At 42.8% G+C, this 17511-nt stretch overlaps 1 long non-coding RNA gene across 1 annotated transcript; it reads left to right on the forward strand.

Annotated features, from left to right (window-relative positions):
* The first annotated feature begins 2540 nt into the window (after nt 1-2540).
* Nucleotides 2541-3933, forward strand: LOC112447883 (uncharacterized). The gene is made up of 2 exons (XR_003036154.2): nt 2541-2774; nt 3667-3933. It is a non-coding gene; the product is annotated as an uncharacterized lncRNA (long non-coding RNA).
* Nucleotides 3934-17511: the final 13578 nt, after the last annotated feature.

The raw sequence follows: 17511 nt of genomic DNA on the forward strand, positions 1-17511 counted from the left end.
ACTCAGAGTGCATACTCTGAATTGTCTCCCAAATGATTAAGACACTGGCTTCATTTACAGTCTAGAGGGATGTTGTAAAATATAGTGAGCTAAGAGGCAGTTGGAGGTATAGTAAGGTACACAGGTCAGGAGACAGTTGGCCTGGTTGTCCAGGGGCTAAGGCTCTGCTTCCAATGCAGGGGCCCCAGAGTTTATCGCAGGTCAGGGAGCTAGATCCCACATGCTACAACTAAGACCCGGTGCAGCCCAATAAAAATAAACATTAAAAAAAAGAAAGTTTGTTACTCAGTTCCCAAGAAGAGAGAGAGGGCACAGCACGCCACGAGGGCGGGTGGATGGAACACACGGAGAAGCACTAAGGCGGCGGGTGGGAGGAGATACGGAGCTGTGCGCAAGAGCCTTTGTCGTGCTTTCTATGGGAAGGAATGGGTGAGGCAGGTGGGCAGGTGTCAATTGGCTAGTTAGAATCATTTCAGTGGGTTCTGGGGGCATACAGGCTCTCCCTGGTGGTCTGGTATCTGGCCCTACGCTGTTTAGGTCAGGTGGATAGTGGCCCAGGTGTGGGGCCCAATAAAGGAGACAGTTGGTGTGTGGGCCCTGGATTGATTGGATATTATATGAAAAGTGTGCTTGCAGGTAAGTTGTTAACTATCTCTAGGAATTGGTTTACCCTGGGAGAGGCAGTGTACCCAGCATCAGCAAGGCCCCTGTGTCAGAGTATCAGAATATACAATGAAAAGTCATGGTTAATACAAGGGAGAATCAGAATACAAAAGAATTAGCAAGTATATAGGGTGGGGTGGGTGCTGCTGGCGTGGAGGGTGGCTGCAGGTAGGAAGGGCTTGTGGGTCAGGAGTTGAATTCAGGTGATGGAGAAAAACATAGATTGTTTTCATTGAACTGGGAAAGGGAAGGGAAACAAAAAAAGTGGGGGATGGGGCTGCTTCTCCTCCACCCCTTTCTCCAAAGTCTCTATAAGCTTGTGCTGGGGAGCAGCGGGGAGATGAAGAGCTGAGACTGTATTGTGTAAAGGCTAAGGGTAGAGTGGATCTCCAGGAGGAAAGAGAGAACTTTTTATTCCTTTTCTCAGTTTAGAGTTGTCTTTTAATTAATCTGGAAGAGTTTGGAAAATACATAAATAAGCCACATTGATAATCCAGTATGAAAATGCAGTGGTTTTTGTCTCTGAGGGATTGTGAAAGGAGGCCAGGTTTTTTGTCCCCTGGTGGTTGCTCATCTCATTAGACGAGGGAGAAGGAACGTCAGAGAAACACGTCCTTTGTATCGCATGGTACACTCATCTTCCTTCATTAAATCTGTGCTGAAAGTGTTAGTGGGTTGAGGCCTAGGGACTGCAACTTAGAATCTGCAAGTCAGGCATCTGTGTATGACATGAGCATTAATTACTTTTCTTTTTTTTAATGTTTATTTGGCTGTGCTGGATCTTAGTTGTGGCATGTGGAATCTTTAGTTGCAGCCTGAGGGGTCTAACACCCTGACCAGGGATCGAACCTGGGCCCCCTGCATTGAGAGCGCAGAGTCGTAGCCACTGTACCGCCAGGGAAGTCCTGAGCATTAATTACCTTTCATTCAGCAAATATTTATTGAACATGTGTTCTGTGCTAATCACTGCGTGGGCAGTATAGGGACTGGATAAAGACCCAATATTCTGGAACTAATATTTTAATTGGGGGGAGACAATAGCCAAAGATGCAGCACGATAATTTCAGATTGAGGTAAATGAACAGAATGCAAAATTAGAGACATTGAGAGGAAGGCTGACTTATAGTGAATGTGGTCAGGGAAGGCCTCTCTGAGGAAGTAATCCTTGATCTGAGGCAGGAAGGATGAAAGGAGCCAGCTAAGCACAGTGCTGGAGGAAAACCATAACAGGCTGAGGAAGGGCAGGTGGAAGGGCCCTGGCACTGGAGGGAGCTGATGTGTCTGACATGGCCAGTGTAACTGATGCTTCTTAAGGGGGAGGGGAGTAACATGAGTTGAAGTTAGCATTCCTGTTTTTATTGAAGCATAACAAGCTCCCGCAGTGCCTTAAAATAACTGCCATGCTCCCAGATCGCTCGGTGGGTTAGGAAACCAGGCAGGACTTTGCTAATTCTTTTGCTCCCTGTGGCACTGACAGGTAACTCCTTGGCACTCAGCTGGTAGCCAGCATGGTCTGGGGTATCCAGGAAGGCTTTTTCACTTGGGCTGGCATCTGGGCTGGTGTGATAGTTAATTATGTATGTTTATTTGGGTGAGCCATGTATCCAGATAACTGACCAAACATTATTCTGGATGTGTCAGTGAGGGTGTTTTGGGATGAGAGTAATATTTAAATCAGTAACTTTGGGTATGGCAGATTGCCCCTCTAGAATTTGGATGGGCCTCAGCCAATCACTTGAAGGCCTTAATAGACCAAAGACTGGTTTTTGCTCAGCAAGAAAGAACTCTGCCAGCTGATGGTCTTTGGCCTTAAACTACAGCTGAGACTGTGAGTAGGGAGCCTGTATGTGGCCTCTCTGTGTGGTATGACTTTGTCCCGCATGGTTTCTTCCCACCTGGGGCTTCTCCCAGCGAGACTGGTATTGCCCAGTGAGAGTTTTCCAGCAGACGAAACAGAAGCTGCCTTCCTTTTTGTGACCCGTGCATGGATGTCAGTTGACATCACCTGTGTCATGCTCTGTTGGTCAGAGCAGTCACAAACCTGCCAGGTTCAACAGGAGAGGATGTAGATGGACCTCACCTCTTCATGGGAGGGGTGTCAAATAATTTAGGTAAAATGTTTTAAAATTGCTGCTGAGACCAACTGGGTCATGTAGGAAACACACTCACTCACTCACTCTCTCACTGTCTCTTTCTCTCACTCACACACACACTTAGGGGTTTTTGGAGGAACTGTAATAACAGTCCTCTTCCTCACAATTACTGAAACAGCTGATAGAGAGCATGGGTTTTGATGCGTACCACAGAGGGCTTTCTTATTTTTCTCTTATAAACTGAATTTGCCCCCACTTGAGATGAACACCTCATAGAATGCCTTCTCTACAAGCAGCAGATCAGGAAGCAAGCAAGGAGGGGCTAGAGCGTGTGGGTTCTATCCTTCTCTCAAAGTCATAAATCAGAGAATCCTGGGGGACAGAGAGTGGGCATGGGGCAAGAGGCTGGAGTCCTTACTGGGACACAGTATTTCTCAATGGGGCATAAACAGCGTTTGTGCTGGAACATTCTTCATTGTGAGAGACATTGCAGAGTGGTTAGCACCTCTGGTCCCTTGGCAGCAAATGCCAGCAGCCCCAAGTTTCATACCCCAATTTCTGTGACAAAGAGAAACAGTCCTCATGCATGCTGGTGGAACTCCCTTCAGGTGGACGTGAGAGAGAAGAAGAATGCACAGTTTCTTCCCCTGCCTACCCCCACCCAGCAGCCACAAACTCAGCACACCCTAATATGTCTCCTTCCAAACTGTTTGAAAAACAACTACGTATTTCTTTAGCACAGTAGTCCACCCCCCAAATAGTAGGTCATTCCTCATATTCATGGGCAAAGCCGACCTTGCTACTGTTTAATCCTAGGAACTATTTTGATTTTGTTGCACTGAAGAGTTGTTTTAAAATGTGAAATACTGTCCTGCCAAGTAACTCCTTTTTTTCATTGTTCTTTTACCAGAAGCAGTGCTTTCATGATTTCTTGTGGCTTTCCAAGGAAGATATTTAACGGAATGAAATGGAGGCTTTCAGCTGGACCTGGTTTTGTGTTCCAGCATTAGGGGATGCACAAGCAGTGAAGCAAAAGCCTTTCCTCCCTCTGTCAGGCAGTAATGGAACCTCGAATGGGTGACAAATGGAAAATGGTTCAAGGCCCTTGTGTTTCACCAGAAGTGAAAACAGATGAAAAGACTTGTTTTTCTGGCCAAATAAAGACCTTTTAAAGATCCCTTTCTTTCCCCATTTTCAATAGTGTTACTAAGTTTGTGATTAGTACCAGTGAATAAGCTATGTCAAGGACAGGCAATCCACTGATTAAAACTTAAAATCCGTGCCACTGGGAAGAGAAAAGAGGCATGAGGATCTTGTGAGTAAACTGCAGATACCATAGTTGCTTGTAATATTCAGAGTTGTTTTTTAAAACAAAGAGATTATTGGAGAAAAAAAAAAGAAAGGAAAGCTATGTCACTGGCATTGTATTTGTGCTTTGCATCGTGGCTGGCCACAGGATATTTGAAATGTATGCTGCTGCTGCTAAGTCGCCTCAGTCGTGTCCGACTCTGTGCAACCCCATAGACGGCAGCCCACCAGGCTCCCCAGTCCCTGGGATTCTCCAGGCAAGAACACTGGAGTGGGTTGCCATTTCCTTCTCCAATGCATGAAAGTGAAAAGTGAAAGTGAAGTCGCTCTGTCGTTCCGACTCTTAGCGACCCCATGGACTGCAGCCTACCAGGCTCCTCTGTCCATGGATTTTCCAGGCAAGAGTACTGGAGTGGGGTGCCATTGCCTTCTCCGTTGAAATGTATAGTTACTTTAAAAGATGAGACTTATAAAAATGAACCAGACTAGGACCATCCTTATGACGAAACTGCTTCTGCACCTCCTTCTCCCCTCCTGTGGTCGCAGCGATGCGCACTCTTATCCCTGGCACGTGGGAGCATATGGGCATTAGTAACCTCCTCCTCCCAGGATTTTGCTCCCTTTTAGACCCCTAGTGCCTGAGAGGCTTTCCCCCACAGCCCTCGGTTCCTTCTCTGTCTTGCCAGGGTTTCACCTGGAAGATCTGTAAAAGCTGAAGGTGTTAGGTTTTCCCAGTACGTTAGCATTTTAATAGGAACACATGCCTTGCTCAATGGAATGCCCTTACATTCTTGGATAAGGTCTCACTAGGTATCTCAGATCACTCTAAAATATTTAAATTTAATTAACTAATTTTTGGCTGCGCTGTGTCTCTGTTGAGGTGTGTGGGCTTCTCATTGCGGCAGCTTCTCTTGTAGAGCACAGGCCCTAGCGCGCAGGCTCCGTGGTGGTGGCACGGGTTTGGTTGCATGTGGAATCTAATTCCCGGAACCTATGTCCCCTGCATTGGCATGCAGATTCTCAATCACTGGACCACCAGGGAAGCCCTTCCCAGATCACTTTTTAATTACTACACTTCCACTTAGCTAAGCTACTCCCTCCATGATAGGTGCTGCACACATTAGGCTCACAATGACCTGGAGAGTAGAGAATATTGACAAATGGACCTTATTTTATTGGCCCATTTGTTCCAGATACATTGTCCACAGACCTAAGGACCTCCTCCTTGCCATGGTAACCTCTTGTGTTTAGCTACCCAGTCTTTAGCCTGTGATTAAAATTGGATGTCTGGCCACAAATCCATAGGATGAGAAAATACTTGCTTGTTGCTTACAGGGAGCTGGATTCTTCAGTGAGCTTAGAAACCTGAATGAATGGGTAGAGTGGCTATCTACCACTGTATGATACTATGGTATCATTCTTGGCATATTTTAGATAGAAATGAGGTTTCCTAAACTCCAGGTCAGCAATCTAAATAAAATTGTATGACCTTCTTTTGTTAATTGATTCTCACTTTGAACCTGTTTTATGATTAGGCTGGTTAGATGGTTGGACCAACCAGCTTGTGTGTGTGTGCTAAGTTGCCTCAGTCCTGTCCGACTCTTGGCTACTGTATGGACTATAGCCCGCCAGGCTCCTCTGTCCACGGGATCCTCCACGCAAGGATACTGGAGTGGGTTGCCATGCCCTCCTCCAGGGGATCTTCCCGACCCAGGGATTGAACCCGAGTCTCTTAAGTCTCCTGCACTGGCAGACAGGTTCTTTATCACTAGGGCTACTTGGGAAGCCCCAACCAGCTCAGATTCCCCAAAGAACTGGCTTCATTACCTTGGGTAGTTTTTCTGAACCTGCCTGAACCTTAGTCTTCTTTCCTAGAAGCTAAGTTTTATCTCATATAGTAATGGGGAAAATAAACAGAATAACAAAAAAAAAATTACTTTTATTAATTTTTAAAGTAGGGTTCAGTTCCGTTCAGTCGCTCAGTCTTGTCTGACTCTTTGCAACCCAAAGAATCGCAGCATGCCAGGCCTCCCTGTCCATCACCAACTCCCGGAGTTCACTCAGACTCTTGTCCATTGAGTCAGTGATGCCATCCAGCCATCTCATCCTCTGTTTTCCCCTTCTCCTCCTGTCCCCAATCCCTCCCAGCATCAGAGTCTTTTCCAATGAGTTAACTCTTCACATGAGGTGGCCAAAGTACTGGAGTTTCAGCTTTAGCATCATTACTTCCAAAGAAATCCCAGGGCTGATCTCCTTCAGAATGGACTGGTTGGATCTCCTTGCAGTCCAAGGGACTCTCAAGAGTCTTCTCCAACACCACAGTTCAAAAGCATCAATTTTTTGGCGCTCACCTTTGTTCACCGTCCAACTCTCACATCCATACATGACCACTGGAAAACCATAGCCTTGACTAGACGGACCTTTGTTGGCAAAGTAATGTCTATGCTTTTAAATATGCTATCTAGGTTGGTCATAACTTTTCTTCCAAGGAGTAAGTCTCTTTTAATTTCATGGCTGCAGTCACCATCTGCAGTGATTTTGGAACCCCCCAAATAAAATCTGACACTGTTTCCACTGTTTCCCCATCTATTTCCCATAAAGTAATGGGACCAGATGCCATGATCTTAGTTTTCTGAATGTTGAGTTTTAAGCCAACTTTTTCACTTTCCTCTTTCACCTTCATCAAGAGGCTTTTTAGTTCCTCTTCACTTTCTGCCGTAAGGGTGGTGTCATCTGCATATCTGAGGTTATTGATATTTCTCCCGGCAATCTTGATTCCAGCTTGTGCTTCTTCCAGCCCAGCATTTCTCATGATGTACTCTGAATAGAAGGTAATAAGCAGGGTGACAATATACAGCCTTGACGTACTCCCTTTCCTATTTGGAACCAGTCTGTTGTTCCATGTCCAGTTCTAACTGTTGCTTCCTGACCTGCATACAGATTTCTCAAGAGGCAGATCAGGTGGTCTGGTATTCCCGTCTCTTTCAGAATTTTCCACAGTTTACTGTGATCCACACAGTCAAAGGCTTTGGCATAGTCAATAAAACAGAAATAGATGTTTTTCTGGAACTCTCTTCCTTTTTCAGTGATTCATCGGTTGTTGGCAATTTGGTCTCTGGTTCCTCTGCCTTTTCTAAAACCAGCTTGAACAGCTGGAAGTTCACGGTTCACATATTGCTGAAGCCTGGCTTGGAGAATTTTGAGCATTACTTTACTAGAGTGTGAGATGAGTGCAATTGTGCAGTAGTTTGAGCATTCTTTGGCATTGCCTTTCTTTGGGATTGGAATAAAAACTGACCTTTTCCAGTCCTGTGGCCAATGCCGAGTTTTCCAAATTTGCTGGCATATTGAGTGCAGCACTTTCACAGCATCATCTTTCAGGATTTGGAATAGCTCAACTGGAATTCCATCACCTCCACTAGCTTTGTTCGTAGTGATGCTTTCTAAGGCCCACTTGACTTCACATTCCAGGATGTCTGGCTCTAGGAGAGTGATCACACCATTGTGATTATCTGGATCGTGAAGATCTTTTTTGTACAGTTCTTCTGTGTATTCTTGCCATCTCTTCTTAATACCTTCTGCTTCTGTTAGGTCCATACCATTTCTGTCTTTTATCGAGCCCATCTTTGCATGAAATGTTTCCTTGGTATCTCTAATTTTCTTGAAGAGATCTCTAGTCTTTCCCATTCTGTTGTTTTCCTCTATTTCTTTGCATTGATCACTGAGGAAGGCTTTCTTATCTCTTCTTGCTATTCTTTGGAACTCTGCATTCAGATGCTTCTATCTTTCCTTTTCTCCTTTGCTTTTTGCTTCTCTTCTTTTCACAGCTATTTGTAAGGCCTCCCCAGACAGCCATTTTGCTTTTTTGCCTTTCTTTTCCATGGGGATGGTCTTGATCCCTGTCTCCTGTACAATGTCATGAACCTCAGTCCATAGTTCATCAAGCACTCTATCAGATCTAGTCCCTTAAATCTATTTCTCACTTCCACTGTATAATCATAAGGGATTTGATTTAGGTCATACCTGAATGGTCTAGTGGTTTTCCCTACTTTCTTCAATTTCAGTCTGAATTTGGCAATAAGGAGTTCATGGTCTGAGCCACAGTCAGCTCCTGGTCTTGTTTTTGCTGACTGTATAGAGCTTCTCTATCTTTGGCTGCAAAGAATATAATCAATCTGATTTTGGTGTTGACCGTTTGGTGATGTCCATGTATAGAGTCTTCTCTGGTGTTGTTGGAAGAGGGTGTTTGCTATGACCAGTGCATTTTCTTGGCAAAACTCTATTAGTCTTTGCCCTGCTTCATTCTGTATTCCAAGGCCAAATTTGCCTGTTACTCCAGGTCTTGACTTCCTACTTTTGCATTCCAGTCCCCTATAATGAAAAGGACATCTTTTTTGGGTGTTAGTTCTAAAAGGTCTTGTAGGTCTTCATAGAACCGTTCAACTTCAGCTTCTTCAGCATTACTGGTTGGGGCATAGACTTGGATTACTATGATATTGAATGGTTTGCCTTGGAAATGAACAGAGATCATTCTGTCATTTTTGAGATTGCATCCAAGCACTGCATTTCAGACTCTCTTGTTGACCATGATGGCCACTCCATTTCTTCTCAGGGATTCCTGCCCGCAGTAGTAGATACAATGGTCATCTGAGATAAATTCACCCATTCCAGTCCATTTTAGTTCACTGATGGCTAGAATGTTGATGTTCACTCTTGCCATCTCTTGTTTGACCACTTCCAATTTGCCTTGATTCATGGACCTGACATTCCAGGTTCCTATGCAATATTGCTGTTTACAGCATCGGACCTTGCTTCTATCACCATTCACATCCCCAACTGGGTATTGTTTTTGCTTTGGCTCCATCCCTTCATTCTTTCTGGAGTTATTTGTCCACTGATCTCCAGTAGCATATTGGGCACCTACTGACCTGGGGAGTTTCTCTTTCGGTATCCTATCATTTTGCCTTTTCATACTGTTCATGGGGTTTTCAAGGCAAGAATACTGAAGTGGTTTGCCATTTCCTTCTCCAGTGGACCACATTCTGTCTGTAAGTGGGTTAAAAATGATCAAATAAAAATAACACAAAGCTATTTGACAAGCAGTTGTGAAGCTAAGCTAAGACTTTCGTGGAGCTTGCATTTTAGTACCATTCAGAAAGCCTGAGGTTTCTTTGTCTTTGCCGGACTTCCTGCAGGACTATTGGAGGAAATGTATCATTTGTGATTCCAACAGATTGAGTGTGTGTAGTTGCCTTTCATATTCAGAATATGGCTGACTCAACTATCAGCCTTTCTGCTGAGGGATCTCAGAGCCTTTCTATGTGCTGTTCCTTCTGCTTGAAGTGCTATTCCATGTCCACATCCCTATCTCAACCCTTTGTATTATGGGTCCTTCTCACCCTTTAATTCAAAGTTTGAAACTTACATTTCTCACAAGGCTGAGTACGCAGGGTTCCTACTGCATTTACCACCATTTATCTCAGCCCTCTTGCTTTCATAGCAGTGATCACAACTTGCAGTGAGAAATTAAAAAAAAATTATTCCCTCTTGGTTAAAATTGAAGTTGGAATCACAGGCCACAAATCACAAGAATATTTAATAAGAAACCTTGAGAAGAATGGAAGTTGACCCCAAAGCTTTTGAGAATGTGGAGAGTAGATTGCAGCATATTTTCCAATTAGGAGCCATGAAGGCGTAAAAAATAAAGAACACTGCCAGGTCAGGTGGAAGGACTACTTGAATCAGAGCTACACAGCCTCTGAATTTTGTCATGAAGAAATTGAGTTCCAGACCAGTCCCTGAGAGTGGGGGGGTCGTGGGGGGGGCGGGAAAGGCCTCCTGTAATATTTCGATTTTAGCTATAGAAGGTTTATTGTTTTCTCCTGGGAAATATAAGTCAACATTGAGGCTCTTATGGCTACTGAACAGTTTATTTAACATGTTCATTATGGGAAATTGTATTTACTTTGTTTCTTTTACAAAATTGCATTTATTAGAATGTTTATAGAAAATTGAATTTACCTATTTGTGTTGTACACAGCAGCACTGTGATGAAGAGGTTACTTTCTTCAGTAACACTCTCCATATCAGTGCTGGAAATTAATTTCATTTGTTGGTTCATTCAGTTCATGTTTATTGCACACCTACTGTGAGCCAGGCACTGTACAAGGTGCTGGGCAAATAGCAGGGTGTGTGTGTGTGTTAGTCACTCAGTCATGTCCAACTCTTTGCAACCGTATGGATTGTAGCCCCCCAGGCTCCTCTATCCATGGAATTCTCCAGGCAAGAATACTACTTCAGTTCAGTTCAGTCACTCAGTCGTGTCCTACTCTTTGTGACCCCTTGGACCGCAGCACGCCAGTCTTCCCTGTCCATCACCAACTCCCAGAGTTTACCCAAACTCATGTCCATTGAGTCGGTGATGCCATCCAACCATCTCATCCTCTGTCATCCCCTTCTCCTCCTTCCCTCAATTTTCCCCAGCATCAGGGTCTTTTCAAATGAGTCAGCTCTTCACGTCAGGTGGCCAAAGTATTGGAGTTTCAGCTTTAGCATCAGTCCTTCCAATGAACACTCAGGACTGATCTCCTTTAGGATGGACTGGTTGGATCTCCTTGCAGTCCAAGGGACTCTCAAGAGTCTTCTCCAACACCACAGTTCAAAAGCATCAATTCTTCGGTGCTCAGCTTTCTTTATAGTCCAACTCTCACATCCATACATGACCACTGGAAAAACCATAATGTTGACTAGACGGCAAAGTAATGTTGGCAAAGTAATGTCTCTGCTTTTGAATATGCTGTCAAGGTTGATCATAACTTTCCTTCCAAGGAGCAAGCGTCTTTTAATTTCATGGCTGCAGTCACCATCTGCAGTGATTTTGGAGTCCCCCACAATAAAGTCAGCCACTGTTTCCCCATCTAGAGTGAGTTGCTGTTCTCTTCTCCAGGGGATCTTCCCAATCCTGGAATTGAACCCAGGTCTCCTGCATTACAGGCAGATTCTTTACTGTCTGAGCCACAAGGAAAGCCTAAATAGTAAGGTATTAACTACCTATTGCTGAGTAACAACCACCAACTCTGTGGCTTAAAACAGCACACTTTGACTGTCTTAACTGTTTCTAGGGTCAGCAGTCTCAAGTGTGGCTTAGCAGGGGCCTTTGCTCAGGATCTCTCAGAGCTGCTGTGGGCATCCCTGATAGGTCAGTTGGTAAAGAATCTGCCCACAATGCAGGAGATCCTGGTTCAATTCCTGGGTTGGGAAAATCCACTAGAGAAGGGATAGTCTACTCTCTGCAGTATTCTTGGGCTTCCCTTCTGGCTCAGCTGTAAAGAATCCTCCTGCAATGTGGGATACCTGCATTTGATCCCTGGGTTGGGAAGATCCCCTGGAGAAGGGAAAGGCTACCTACCACTCCAGTATTCTGGCCTGGAGAATTCCATGGAATGTATAGTCCATGGAGTCACAAAGAGTCAGAGATGGCTGAGCAAATTTCACTTTCACTTTCTCAGAGCTGCACTCAGGGCTTTGTTGCACTGAAGGCTCTGTTTGTGCTGAGATTTCATGGAAAGATTTGCCTGGGCAGAGGATCCTCTTCTAAGCCCTCTTGTGTGGTTGTTGGCTTAATTCTGTTCATCAGTGGTGGTTCACTGAGGGCCTCAATTCCTTGTGGTCCATTTGTAGGAAGCCTTCTCCAGTTCGTTGGTACATGGGCTGCCCAGCATGGCAACTTGTTCATAAAGGCCAGTAAGAGAGGAATGAGTCTGATGGCAAGATGAAAATCTCAGTCTTTTGTGACCTAATCATGGAAGTTATATCCATGACCTTTGATGTAGTCTATTGGTTAATCACTGGGCCATTCCACATCTGACGGGAGAGGATTCCATAAGTGGCGTGAATACCAGTGACTACTGAGGGCCATCGTAGAGTCTGCCTGCAACAAGGATTGAAGGAAACAAAATCCCTGCTTTTACCAAGGGTATGTTCTAGTACCAATCAGAAAGCATCTGTTGGACCTTCTAAGGGCCTGTTTGAAAAAAATATATTTGTGTTTCTAACACAAATTGCTAAACACCATGTGAAGATCCTTTTTAAAATTAGTTATCACATACAGTATTGCTGTGAAACCCTAAGGGAGTTTGCAGCTAACTTGCAGAACTAAAACACGTATCTCAAAGTATACGGAATCTTTCAGCAGAGCCACACTGCTCAGTGGAACAGAAAACTGGCTCCAGTGTGCTTTTGCCCTCTAGGTCCTTTGCTTTGCTTTGGATAGTTGGATGGAAGAGGCCCGTATTTATGATTAAGACACATCCTTTGTGGGAACCTCTGTCTAATTTTTAGGCAGCTTTACTTTATCATGACTTCATTTCTTTGTTTGCTGGGCTCAGCTAGCTTTTCTTCTTTGCAGGAATACAGGGACAAGATGCACTGAAGATAAAATTCGTCTTTTGTTTAGGTTCGGACACTGAAGTGTTTTTATTAAGTCACTCACAGGAGAGACAGAGGTAGCTGCTGTTTTAAATACTAGAAATTACAGTGAAGTTTTATAGAGTGAAACAAGTTAAGACAAAGATAGGGAAAGAGATAGAAAGGAGTGATGGATGGATGGAAGGAATGAAGGAAGGAAGGGGTTAAGAAGAAAGGAAACGAGAGTACTCACCCTAGGTTTATTGCATCTTGGGGATAAACAAACAGATTCACTCTAGCTATATTGGTATTTTCTGTGCTAGCCATATTTTAGGTCCTTATCTAAAATACGTTTCACAAACTTTGACATTTATACAGTCATGGGTTTAGAATGTATATTTTAAAAGACATAGAGACAGATTGTGGACAGGCTTGAGAGAATACCCACGCCTTGAATCATGGGTATCAGAAAATCAAAGATTAATGAAAATCCATACATTGAGACAGGAAGGAGGAAAGTGAATCTGAATTTTATGCATTGCTGTCAGCCAAACCCAATCCAGCTGATGAAGCTGAAGCGTAGACCCCAAGATATTTATAAATATTGCAAATTAATGTGAGGTGATCTGCTACCTTGGAAGAAGACTGAGGTATAATTCAGTAACTGGCCTAAAACTATTTGAGGAAAGCACAGAGCCGACAGTGCAAACACAGTCATTAGGGCTGGAATCCGGGCCCGTGTAATGCTGCTTTGTGCCTGGGAAGCAGAAGGTCTGTGTCATTATTTCATGAATTTCCTTTGGATAAAGCTTACGTTTTTCTCCTTATAGGAAGACTCATTTCTAATTTCATAGTTTTTTTCCTTCCTCAGAAAATTAAGTTTTTAAATCCTGTTTCCATAGATGACAAATCCTTCAGGATATGAATTCTGTTTCCTTAGATTTTTAGAAAGATCAGATCAGAAGACCAGGGAACATGTCAACCATAGGCAATGAATATTAATTTTCTAGTCTATGGAATAATAATAGCATTCAAAGAGACTTTAGTTCAGTGAGGTGGAATAGATCCATAGGGGCACCTAGCTTGTACGTAGATGGGTAGGGCTGGGCTTGGCCCCCCCATTTCAAAGTCTCCTTGGAGAATATTTAGAATGAGTTCTCTTAGCCAATGTATATGATTTGTATCTCTTGACTCCCTGCAATAGTTGTGATTTTTCTTTTTCATTTACAAGAGACGTATTTTTTCTCCATAAAGTTTTTGGTCCCCTGATATTCCAGTTAGAATGGTAATTACATTATCTGGTGTTGAAACATTTTAGGGGTACTGCTTTCTCTGCATTTCTCCATATTCTGATGTAGACCTTCACTTTCCTAATCAAAATGCGTACCTGAACCTTAATATAATCTAATAATACAACTATAAGGGGAAGTGTTTGTGCTAAGTTACAAGTATATTTCAACAAAGCATCGTTTAGTGTTCTGGAAGTCATCTCCAGGTTTTCCTACTCATTTTCCCCCTGATTCATTCTTTTTTTTTTTTTTTAATTTTATTTTATTTTTAAACTTTACATAATTGTATTAGTTTTGCCAAATATCGAAATGAATCCGCCACAGGTATACCCACGTTCCCCATCCTGAACCCTCCACCCTCCTCCCTCCCCTCCCCTCCCTCTGGGTCGTCCCAGTGCACCAGCCCCAAGCATCCAGTACCGTGCATTGAACCTGGACTGGCGACTCGTTTCAAACATGATATTATACATGTTTCAATGCTATTTTCCCAAATCTCCCCACCCTCTCCCTCTCCCACAGAGTCCAAGAGACACCGATGTATAGATCAGTCTGATTCATTCTTAAATATATTTTTTCTGCTTTTAGTGAACTCAGTTCACATGGGGTCAAATGTATTTTGCGATCTGTGAATAACACCCACCTTGCAAAAAGGTGAAATTTCTAATAAATCTAGTTTCTTAGAAAGCTAGAGAGGACACTTTTCTCCATGGAGCTTAGATCCCGAGAAATAGAGACTTCATTTGGTGTGAAGCAGAATAGTAGCTTTTAAATAAACATTTTCTAAAGCAGCATATTCTGTCACTGACAAGTAGCAAGATTGTGAAGGGTCATGGTCATTTTCATTATTTCTCATATTCATTTTTGATTATTTATTAAGCATCAGTGCCTGTACCATTATACCATCTTATCAGTAATAAAAGAGCAACCAGTTATTTTGTACAATTCTTACTGTTGGTAATGTAACATAATACACGCAATAGAATGTTTTCAGCAGCTGGTAGTACCTGGAGTCCCAGAACTGATGTAAGGGTACATCTTTGCTCTCATACTTCTTGACTTGATCCTCCTGATTGTCTCTGGAAACAACCAGCCTTTCAATTCATGGAATGAAATTTCTCTTAAAAGATACCAATAACACGGTATTAACAGATAAGAGAAAAGAGACATATAACACAAAGGAACTGAAACATGAGAGGTAAAGTAATGAACGCTAGAAAAAAAACACAATCCCATGTCCATCCTTTTATAATAATCTCAGAAAGTGATTACCAAATATCATGTTTCCTACTTAACAAAGGTATTTTATTACCCTGTATACGAGACAGCAAAAGAGACACTGATGTATAGAACAGTCTTTTGGACTCTGTGGGAGAGGGAGAGGGTGGGATGATTTGGGAGAATGGCATTGAAACATGTATAATGTCATATATGAAACGAGTTGCCAGTCCAGGTTTGGTGCATGATACTGGATGCTTGGGGCTGGTGCACTGGGACGACCCAGAGGGATGGTACAGGGAGGGAGGAGGGTTCAGAATGGGGAATACATGTATACCTGTGGCAGATTCATGTTGATATATGGCAAAACCAATACAATATTGTAAAGTTAAAAAAAAACAAAAAAACAAAAAACAAAGGTATCTTATTACATTAGTTACTTACCATGGACCTGCTCCCCCAAATTTCTGCTTTTTCTTTTGGTGTCATATTTTTCACTTTCAGCCAGTTAATTATGTGGGTATATATCAATAAGAAACAACACTAATTCAAAAAGATTCATGTATCCTAGTGTTCACAGTAGCGTTATTTACAATTGCCAAGGTATGAAAGAAACTTAAGTGTCCATCAGCAGATGAATGAATAAAGAAAATATGGTGTATGCATATACAATTAAATACGACTCAGTGATGAAGAATGAATTTTGCAATTTGCAGCAACGTGGATGGACTTGGAGGGCATTGTGCTAAGTGACATAAGTCAGACAGAAAGACAAATGCTGTAGATACCATTTACATGTGAAATCTAAAAAAATGCATCAAACTAGTCAGTAAAACAACGCAGCAGACTTAAAGTTATAAAGAACAAACTAGTGGTTACCAGTGAGGCGAGGGGAGGAGGATGGGTAACATAGGGATAAGAAGAAAAGGGTTGTTATAGAATTATATGAAACTATGGTGTAAAACTTTGGAAAGTTGTAAAGTACTATAGAATTTAAAGAATCCTCCATTCAGTGAGAAAAAAAAAAAAAAAGGAAAAAGCTGTTCAGTAAATCTACCCCATTTGGGGCTTCCATGGTGGTTCACCTGGTGAAGAACCTGCATCCCAATACAGGAGAGACAAGAGATGTGGGTTTGATCCCTGGATTGGGAAGAGCCTCTGGAGTGTTCTAATCTGGAAAATCTCATGGACAGATGAGCCTGGGAGGTTATATTCCACTGGGTCACAAAGAGCCAGACATTGCTGAACACGCATGCATGTGTGCACACACACATGCCACATTTTAGTACCCTGATAGAAGAATGTGCTCTTATAGTAGGCATCTCTTAAACCACTTTAAACTACCTATATACAGAAATGCAGAGGCATAAACAGTCTTTATTGATATGTAACTACCATAAAAATATAGCAGAAATGAGAAGCAGATTAATTCATCTAATGAAAACTCTACCAGCTCAATCAAATGAAATAAAATATTCCCAAATAAACATTTGAAAATTTGAAAAAACAAACTACTTTTGGAGGGAGCAGCAATTTAAAAATCAATAATAGGTTTGGACACAAGATTTAAAAGTTGACTAAAGTTAATAAGGGGAGGGAGCGGGGTAGTTGGCAGTCAGTGTCACTTGTCTCAAAGGCGGAGTTTGTACCGGGAGATGTGAGGACCGTGTGTGCTAGGTACCCCTATCTGTGCACCCACCTCTGCTAGGGAAGAAAACTGGATGGATTGGGGGGCGGTCTTCCTTTTCACAATAAACTGTGGAAAATTCTGAAAGAGATGGGAATACCAGACCACCTGACCTGCCTCTTGAGAAACCTGTATGCAGGTCAGGAAGCAACAGTTAGAACTGGACATGAAACAATAGACTGGTTCCAAATAGGAAAAGGAGTACGTCAGCTATGTCACCCTGCTTATTTAACTTCTGTGCAGAGTACATCATGAGAAACGCTGGGCTGGAAGAAGCACAAGCTGGAATCAAGATTGCCGGGAGTAATATCAATAACCTCAGATATGCAGATGACACCACCCTTATGGCAGAAAATGAAGAGGAACTAAAAAGCCTCTTGATGAAAGTGAAGGAAGAGTGAATAAGTTGGCTTAAAGCTCAACATTCAGAAAACGAAGATCATGGCGTCTGGTCCCATCACTTCATGGGAAATAGATGGGGAAACAGTAGAAACAGTGTCAGACTTTATTTTTCGGGGCTCCAGAATCACTGCAGATGGTGACTGCAGCCATGAAATTAAAAGATGCTTCCTCCTTGGAAGGAAAGTTATGACCAACCTAGATAGCGTATTCAAAAGCAGAGACATTACTTTGCCAACAAAGGTCCGTCTAGTCAAGGCTATGGTTTTTCCAGCGGTCATGTATGGATGTGAGAGTTGGACTGTGAAGAAAGCTGAGCACCAAAAAATTGATGCTTTTGAACTGTGGTGTCGGAGAAGACTCTTGAGAGCCCCTTGGACTGTAAGGAGATCCAACCAGTCCATTCTAAAGGAGATCAGTCCTGGGATTTCTTTGGAAGGAATGATGCTAA

This window comes from Bos taurus, chromosome 8, assembly GCF_002263795.3.
Source record: "Bos taurus isolate L1 Dominette 01449 registration number 42190680 breed Hereford chromosome 8, ARS-UCD2.0, whole genome shotgun sequence".
In the NCBI taxonomy this organism is placed as follows: Eukaryota; Metazoa; Chordata; class Mammalia; order Artiodactyla; family Bovidae; genus Bos; species Bos taurus.